Source organism: Cebus imitator, unplaced genomic scaffold, assembly GCF_001604975.1.
Source record: "Cebus imitator isolate Cc_AM_T3 unplaced genomic scaffold, Cebus_imitator-1.0 Scaffold217, whole genome shotgun sequence".
NCBI lineage: Eukaryota > Metazoa > Chordata > Mammalia > Primates > Cebidae > Cebus > Cebus imitator.
In genome coordinates, this window is record NW_016107532.1 from 3,151,235 (window position 1) to 3,160,722 (window position 9,488).

Sequence of the window (9,488 nt, forward strand, 5' to 3'; positions counted from 1 at the left end):
ACTTTGGGAGGCAGAGATGGGTGGATCACTTGAGCCCAGGAGTGTGAAACCAGCCTGGGCAACATAGAGAGACCCCGTCTCTAAAAAAAAAAAAAAGAAAGAAAAAAAAAGAAAGCACAAAAATTAGCATGGCATTGTGGCATGCATCTGCGGTCCTGTCTACTTGGGGGGCTGAGATGGGAGGATTGCTGGAACCCAGGATCATGTCACTGCATTCCAGCCTGGACAACATGGCAAGGCGCATCTCTACATAAAAAGGAAAGAAGGCTGGGTGCAGTGGCTCACACCTGTAATCCCAGCACTTTGGGAGGCCAGGGAAGTTCACCTGAGGTCAGGAATTCAAGACCAGCCTGGCCAACATGGTGAAAGCTCGTCTCTACTAAAAATACAAAAATTATAGCTGGGCGCGGTGGCAGGCACCTGTAATCCCAGCTACTTGAGAGCCTGAGGCAGGAGAAGCACTTGAGGAGTGCTCCTCCTCCCAAGAGGGGGAGGTTGCAGTGAGACAGTGAGATGAGATAATGCCATTGTACTCCAGCCTGGGTGACAGAGGGAGACTCCATCTCAGGAAAGAAAAAAAAAGGAAAACATAATATATAAAAGAGTGCAGACAGAGTGTGACTCCCTGGGTTCTAAATCCTGGCTCTGCCTCTGACTTAATGAATGATCTTAGGCAAGTCACTTAACCTTTCTGAACTTCAGTGTTCTTATCTGTAAAATAAGACTTACATAGAGAGTCTGGGACAGTCAATACCCACTTATTATTTCCCTTCCCAGGAGGTCAGCATTACTGCTATGATAACTAAAAAAAAACTTTCTCATAATGTCCATCACAGATCAAGGCCCTTGCTGTACTCCCAGCATTACCAGAGATAACTTTTTTTTTTTTGAGATGGAGCTTTGGTCTTGTCGCCCAGGCTGGAGTGCAATGGTGTGATCTCTGTTCAATGCAACCTCTGACTCCCAGGTTCAAGCGATTCTCCTACCTCAGCCTCCCAAGTAGCTGGGATGACAGGTGTGAGCCACCACACCTGGCTGATTTTTTATATATTTAGTAGACACAGGGTTTTGCCATGTCGGCCAGGCTGTTCTCAAACTCCTCACCTCAGGTGATCCACCCTCCTCAGCCTCTCAAAGTGCTGGGATTACAGGTATGAGCCACTGCACCCCACCAGAGATAACCTTTCTTCTGGTGGACCTAGGAAGCCGTGAGCTAGGTTGTGATTTATTTATTCGAACCTCAGGAACACTGATGACTTGTCAGCCTCTGTGGCAGAAACTGGAGAGTCAGGGATAGAACAGTTCTAGCACAGTGCCTACGAAAGTCGGGAGCACAGGCTATCTGAGGCAGGACCCTTAACCTGGGCCAGGAGGTCCTAGGGGGCATGGTGGCTTAGCTGAGTGTTCATAGGGGCAGTAGACAAACGGGTAGATGTTCTAGGCAGAAAACATAAAAGTCTAGGCGCCTGAGACTTGGGTGCTTTTGAGCTGTTGCAGTGAGAATGATATGACTTAGGACTGGAGCTTAGAAGTGAGAAGTTTTTTTGTTCTTTGTTTTTTTTTCCTTATACAGACAGTTCTAGCTTTGTCGCCCAGGCTGGAGTGCAGTGGCACTATCGTCGCTCACTGCAGCCTCAAACTCCTGTGCTCAAGTGATCTTCCCACCTCAGTCTCTCAAGTAGGCAGGACTACAGGCACACGCCACCACACTCAGCTAAGTTTTAAAAAATTTTTTTTGTAGAGATGGGGTTTTGTTATGTTGCCCAGGCTAGTCTTGAACTCCTGGTCTCAAGTGGTTCTCCCACCTCAGACACCCAAACTGCTGGAATTACAGATGTGAGCCACCATGCCCAGCCTGGAGCATTTTGAAAGTTCAGATTGGAGAGGCAGGCAAGGTTAAATTGCTTGAACTTGGGAGGTGGAGCTGAGATTGTGCCACTACACTCCAACCTAGGCGACAGAGCAAGAACTTGTCTCAAAAAAAAAAAAAAAAAAAAGCCAGTGAGGACACATGGACACAGGGAGGGAACATCACACACTGGGGCCTGTCGGGGTGGGGGGCTGGGGAGAGATAGAGAAATACCTAATGTAGATGATAGGTTGATGGGTGCAGCAAACCACCATGGCACCTGTATACCTATGTAACAAACTGCATGTTCTGCACATGTACTCCAGAACTTAAAGTATAAGAATTTAAAAAAGAAGGAAAGGAGAGACAGAGGGAGGAAGAGAGGGAGGGAGGGAAGGAGGGAGGGAGGGAAAGAAATGTAACAAGCAAGGGCTGAGGCAGGAACACAGAGTATATTGACTTTTTATATTTGTACAATGCTTTATTGCACACATAATGCACCAGCATACCATCTCATTTGATCCCCACTGTCAGCTATCCTGTTTGACCCTGCAGGATGAACAGGGCGGGTATTACTCTTGTCTTACAGTGAGAAAACAAAGAAGTTCAGTTATTTGTTCAGTTTCACTGCTACTTACTATGAAGCTCAGACTTGAACATAGATGTTTTAACACGAAGTCTGGTACAGTAACTAAATTCCCTTCCTCCTTCCTCTTTCTTAAGGAGGAACATATGGTAAGATGTGTGTCTAGAGTTGTGATCTGGGCCAACCTGGAAGGCCTTAAGTTCCAGGCTCAGGAGATTGGATTTCCAGCTGGTGAGGACCTACAGGAGGGTTGGTTGGTTGTGAACTATGGCATACATTTAGTTGCGTATTAATATTTACTGAAACAGGCCAGGCGCAGTGCTCACACCTGTAATCCCAGCACTTTGGGAGGCTGAGGCAGGTGGATTGCCTGAGCTCAAAAATTTGTGACCAGCCTGAGCAGCATGGCAAAACCCTGTCTCAACCAAAACGACAAACAATTAGCCAGGCATGCTAATACATGCCTGTGGTCCCAGCTACTCATTGGGAGGCTGAGGTGGGAGGATCACTTGAGCCTGGGAGGCAGAGGTTGCAGTGAGCCAAGATCATGCCCCTGCACTAACCTGGGTGACAGAGTGAGACCCTGTCTCAAAAATAAATAAATAATAAAATAGATGTACAGAAAATAAATTTAAGAACCAGAAGCTAAAGAAGTCATCTCCAGTGGACTCAGGGTTGTTCATCAAACAAACTGTGAAGCAGCACTGTATTCCAGGCATCATGCTACTTGCTAACGACACAGGTGACTGAGATGCAGGCCATTGTCAGGATGAAATGAGATCGTGTAAGCAGCTAGAATCGGCTCAAAGTTTATTATTGCCATCCTGAATCACGAAAGACATATTTGAGCTCAAGAAGCCCTTGATGGCATCACATGAAAACTGCAAAGGCCAAGTTTCATTATGGAGGAGATGCCTGGGTTGAAGACCCTGTAGCAGCCTGTCAGCTGTTCCTGTGGTGGGATCCTCCTGGGGGAGAGGTGCAGCTGCTTTTGGCAGACTGAACCACAAGGATACCTCCTTAGAAGACAAGGCTTTCACTTGTACATGAATAGTTATAATACAGTAAGGCAGTATCTGAGAAAAGTAGGATCATCTGGAGTTTCCTAACACTGTGTCCCAGGAAGATCCAGATAATCTGGAGATACAGGACGGGCCTGGCCCTATCCCTGCCTTGGCCAGTCATGGTTACTGTTGGAAATCTGGGTATCTCTTGGCTGTGTCAGGAGAAGGGAAAAGGTTGAGAACCACAGGACTAGATTATCCATATGTTGTTTGATCAAGAGGGGAATTGAGCCATTAGATCTGGCTCTATAGAATAGGAATTAGATTTGTTCTGCATGGCCCCACGGTTTAAAACTAGGAGAGATATTATTAAAAAACTTTCTAACTACCAGGATTGGACATTAAAAATAACTGTTGCCAGGTGCAGTGGCTCATGCCTGTAATCCCAGCACTTTGGGAGGCTGAGGCGGGCAGATCACAAGGTCAGGAGATTGAGACCATCCTGGCTAAGATGGTGAAACCCTGTCTGTACTAAAAATACAAAGAATTAGCTGGGCACAGTGGCACACATCCGTAGTTCCAGCTACTCGGGACGCTGAGGCAGGAGAATGGCTTGAACCCAGGAGGTGGAGGTTGCAGTGAGCCAAGATCGCACCACTGCACTCCAGCCTGGGTGACAGAGTGAGACTCCATCTCAAAAATAAGCAAATAAATAAAGAACTGTCTTCAGTGGCAATGAGTTCCCCAACACAGGACATGTACATGAATAGATGGCGGAGATAATGTGGAAGAGATTCAAATACTGGCACGGTATTTGGACTAAATGGCTTTTTTGGATACAAGACAGAATCCTATTTATTGGGTTATGGCAGTAGGCCTCCTTGACTGTTGAAGTCGGGAAGAAAGCTTTCAGAGACTGAGGTGATCTGAGAAAGATGTTAAATTACTTCATTCCTCAATATATTGAATCCCTCTCGTGCAGGGCACTGGGTATTGGAGTGGTAGATGGACAAGATTCCTACCTTAAAGGAAGTAGAGAACAGAAATACAGTTTAAGGAGAGGGAAGGGAGGCAGGGTAGGTGTTAATTTAAAAATTCCTACTGGTGGGTCATGGTGGCTGTCGCCTATAATTCCAGCACTTTGGGAGGCCGCGGTGAGAGGCTCACCTGAGGTCAGGAGTTCGAGACCAGCCTGGCCAACATGGTAAAACTCCATCTCTACTAAAAATACAAAATTAGCCAAGTGTGGTGGCGCATGCCTGTAATAATAGCTATTTGGCAGATTAAGGCAGGAGAATTGCTTGAACCCGGGAGGTGGAGGTTGCAGTAAGCCATGATTGCCCCATTGCACCCCAGCCTGGGCAATAAGAGTGAAACTCCGTCTCAAAAATAAAAATAAAAAAAATTAGCCGGTGTGGTGGCATACGCCTGTAATCCCAGCTACTTGGGAAGCTGAGGCTGGAGAATCGCTTGAACCTGGGAGGCAGAGGCTACAGTGAGCGGAGATCATGCCACTGCACCCCTGCCTGGGTGACAGAGTGAAACTCCGTCTCAAAAAAACCCCAGAAAAACAACAAAAAAAGCTTCCTGCTATATGTGAGGCATAACTAGATGCTTGCTTTTTTTTTATTTTTTTATTTTTTTATTTTTTTTTTGATATAGAATATTGCTCTGTCTCCCAGCTGGAGTGCAATGGCCTGATCTCGGCTCACTGCAACCACTGCCTCCCGGGATCAAGCAATTCTCCTACCTCAGTCTCCCTTGTAGCTGGGATTACAGGCATCCACCACCATGGCCGGCTAATTTTTGTATTTTAAATAGAGATGGGATTCAGCCATGTTGGTCAGGCTGGTCTCAAATTCCTTACCTTAGGTGATCCATCTGCACTGGCCTCCCAAAATGCTGGGATTACAGGCATGAGCCACAGCGCCCGGCCTAGATGCTTTATTTTTTTTTTTGAGACAAGGTTTCACTTTGTTGCCCAGGCTGGAGTACAGTGGCACCATCATGGCTCACTGCAGCCTTGACCTCTTGGGCTCAAGTCATCTTGCCTCAGCCACCTGAGTAGCTGAGACTACACTGTCACCATGCCTGGCTAGTTTATTTTTTGTAGCTATCAGGGGGTTAGTCTCATTCTTGTTTAGGCTGGTCTCGAACTCCTGGAGGCTCAAGTGATCCTCCCACCTAGGCCTCCCAAAGTGCTGAGATTACAGGTGTGAGCCACTGTACCTGACTTTTATGTATTCTTTCAACTGCTGCACAGTTGCAATTACCCCGCTTTAAGAGAGGAGACAGGATGAGAGGCTAAGTGACTTGCTAGGCTTGTATGGACAAGTTCTGCAATCAAGTTACTTTGTATGAGAGGGCAAATAGATTAACCGCTAAACATAGTTTCCTCTTGTGTAAAATGGGGATGATGATAGTATCCATCTTGAGGACGGTGCGGGCCGAGATAATCCTACAAAGTGCTCATGATCATCACTACCAAGGCTGCACAAGTAGTGAGTGGCCGAGCTTGAATCTGAAGTTAGGACCCTGCAGTTTCGCCCCTCTCTTCTCCCTCTCCTTCCCGGCTCCCGGCAAAGGAAAAGTTACAGCTCCGGGTCGGGGACTGGGGACTTCTGAGCCGCAATCCGGGGCCGAGCTCGCCCCCGCCCACCTCTCAAGGTCCCGCCCACCTCTCAAGGTCCCGCCCACCTGTCCCGGCCCCGCCCTCCCGTTGGCCGGACGTCCGTTTCGCGTGCGCGCGCCCCAGAGGTCCCGCCTCGCGCGCTGAGCCACCCTGTAAGCGCCGCGGAGATTGGGCTAGAGGCGGCGGCCTAGGACCGGTCGGAGGCGCTGGGTACGTAGCGCGCCGCGGGGGCCGGTGGGAGCGGGCCGGGCACCGGGGAGGGGGCGGGCCCTGGCTGCGGCTGCTACACGGGGCTGCCTCCGCGCCTGGCGTTCCAGTTTCGCGGCCTGGTGGGGCGTACGCGCCTTTTTTGAAAGCCTGAGTTACGATGTATTGAGCGCATCGTGTGCGGCCAGCACTAGGGCAAGCGCTTTTATATCCACGGCCCATAGTCTTGACAGCAGCCCTGCAAAGCAAGATGTTATTTCCTGCAGGGTCCAACCCCGCAGGGTCTAGTGGGTATTCTTTTGTGTACAGAGACGATAGATCGCAGGAAAGAAAGACACAGAGATAAGAGAATTCAGCTGGGCCCGGGAGACCACTACCACCAAGGCGCAGAGTCCAGTAGTGGCACTGAATGCTTGGACACGCTGATATTTATTGTATACAAGGCAGGGAGGCAGGGTAAGAAGAATGAATCACCTGACATGATTAATAGGGTCAAGCAAATCACGTGCCTACAGTACAGGGGGCCCCTCCCTTTCAGGTAGCTGCTGCAAGGAGGGGAGGCACATACGTCAGCATCTTTCTATGCACTTATCAGAAAGATCAAAGGCTTTTAGGCTTTTTTTCTTTTTTTTTTTTTCAAGATGGGGTATAACAATGTTGATCAGGCTGGTCTTGAACTCCCGACCTCAGGTGATCCGCCCACCTTGGCCTCCAAAGTGCTTGGATTACAGGCGTGAGCCACCATGCCCGGCCAGGATTTCTCTATTCTTTTCACGACTTCTAAGAACTTAAAAAGAGCAGCGGGTGGGAAAGTGGAACATGAAAGTGGGCAAGGATGGTGACCATCAGAGCACAGCGCCACAGAGAGGCATTTAAGCCCCTGGATGTCTGCAGGCAGGCCTGGCTTATGTCAGGCCTTCTTCAAGAGCCAGGCAGAGCAGAGTGTTCTCTGAACTCCCCCAGTGAAAGGGAAACTCCCCTTCACGGCTTAAGGGGCGCCTTCCCATGCACTGGCGCTACCGCAAGGCCTGCCTGCTAAGTAACAGGCCCCTTTCCAGGGGCTGGCACTACCGCAAGGCTCTGGCTCTCACCTCCTGATCACTTCTCACGATGTCCCTTCGGTTCCTAATTATATTTCACCTGATTATGTCTGTACTATAAGACTAAAATGATTCTATCCTATAATACTAAAGCAAAGATTAATAAAGAATAATGATTTAATAGGATTGATTATATTGATTATATAATTAATTATATGATTATTTCTAAATATATTTGGTATCATTGCTAAGACTAAGTGAATGTTCTTTTGTGTGTGGAGACGATAGATCCCAGGAAAGAAAGACACAAGACACAGAAGAGAAGGATTCAGGTGGGCCTGGGGGACCACTACTACCAAGTAATCATTTATTATACTGGGACAGATGTGCCTTCACACAATCTGTGAAGGCGGGGTGGGGAGAAGCCTCTTCCTTCCCCAGCTCCGCAAACGAGGTGTTGGCATCTCAGGTGTTTGCTTATAGAGTTTTCAAAGATTTTTCACTCTCTCCCTTAGTTAAGGGAAAATGATTCAAACTACCTGAGTGAATTTTGACATTAAGTCTCAATTCCAAAGATGAGGAGGCCGGGCGCGGTGGCTCACGCCTGTAATCCAAGCACTTTGGAGGCCAAGGCGGGTGGATCACCTGAGGTCGGGAGTTCAAGACCAGCCTCACCAACATGGTGAAACCCCATCTTTTTAAAAAATAAAACTTAAAAAAAGAAAAAAGAAGATGAGGAAATGGAAGTCTTTGAATATGTTTTATGTTTTAAATGTGTTTTTGTTTTTGTGGGAGAGAGAGTGCTCATTTTACCTGAATAATTTACGATTGAGTTGGTGTGACACAGTGCTGGCATAGGCCTGGGGAAGGGGGTGAAATGCTAGAGAGATAGAAAGTGTACGGGCAGGTTCGGGTGGTTTTTGTCTTAGCAGGGCCCTAAATTCCCACCAAATTCTCTTCTGTCTGTTTTGAGCAAGGTCTGAGTCTGTCCCCCGGTAAATAACCTTTAAAGGGTCTCAGCCTCTCTTGCTTGTACAAAAGATGAGGGCTGATAGCTGAAGGGAGCTTAGCTCTGTTTTGAAAATTACCGGCGGCGTCACTCACACCTATAATCCCAGCGCTTTGGGAGGCTAAGGCAGCTGGATCACCTGAGGTTAGGAGTTCAAGACCAGCCTGGTCAACATGGTGAAACCACTGTCTCTACCAAAAATACAAAATAATTAGCTGGGCATGGTGGCGGGCGCCTCTAATCCCAGCTACTTGAGAGGTGGAGGCAGGAGAATCGCTGGAACCTGGGAGGCGGAGGTTGCAGTGAGCTGAGATCTGAGATGGCACCACTGCATTACGTCTCAAAAAAAAAAAAAAAGAGAGATAAAGAAAGAACGAACAGGCATGGTGATTCATGGCTAGTAATACCAGCACTCTAGGAGGCCAAGGCAGGCAGATCACCTGAGGCCAGGAGTTTGAGACCAGATTGGCCAGCATGGTGAAACTCCATCTCTACAAAAAATACAGAAATATTAGCAGGGCATGGTGGCTCATGCCTGCAATCCCAGCACTTTGGAAGGTCAAGGTCGGTGAATCATGAGGTCAGGAGTTTGAAACCAGCCTGGCCAACATGGTGAAACCCAATCTCTACTAAAAATACAAAAAATTAGCCAGGCGTAGTGGCGGGTGCCTGACAGCTACTTGGGAGGCTCAGGCAGGAAAATCGTTTGGACTTGGGAAGCAGAAGTTTCAGTGAGCGGAGATTATGCCACTGCACTCCAGCCTGGGCAATAAGAGCAAGACTCCGTCTAAAAAAAAAGAAAAAGAAAATTACCTGCAGATTGACAGCTTTACATTAGTTACAGAGGATAAAATTTCTGGTTCATTGTGAATGTTGGTATTTTAAAATAAAGCTGTGAAAATTCTCATTTAAATCTGCAGTGAAGTCTAAATATATACCATTTGATTTGATTTCCCCTCATCTTTTGGAAAAAAAAAAAAAAGAACCACTTTTTATTTAACCATCGAAATTTCTAATCATTCTTTTTTCCTTTTTTTTTTTTTTTTTTAGACGGAGTTTCACTCTTGTTACCCAGGCTGGAGTGCAATGGCGCGATCTCGGCTCACCGCAACCTCTGCCTCCTGGGTTCAGGCAATTCTCCTGCCTCAGCCTCCTGAGTAG

General features: G+C 47.5%; 1 protein-coding gene across 3 annotated transcripts in view; it reads left to right on the top strand.

Annotated features, from left to right (window-relative positions):
- The window catches only part of DCAKD (dephospho-CoA kinase domain containing), a 37,331-nt gene that overhangs the window by 4,000 nt on the left and 23,843 nt on the right, over positions 1 to 9,488 (top strand). The window contains exon 1 of one of the 3 annotated variants that reach the window (XM_017549390.2): positions 6,169 to 6,281. The exons of 1 other annotated variant lie outside the window; for it this stretch is intronic. The gene's annotated coding sequence lies outside the window, so the exon portion shown is untranslated. Of the gene's footprint in view, positions 1 to 6,168; positions 6,282 to 9,488 lie in introns of those variants that run through there. One more of the 3 variants, XM_017549389.2, reaches the window with a different exon arrangement.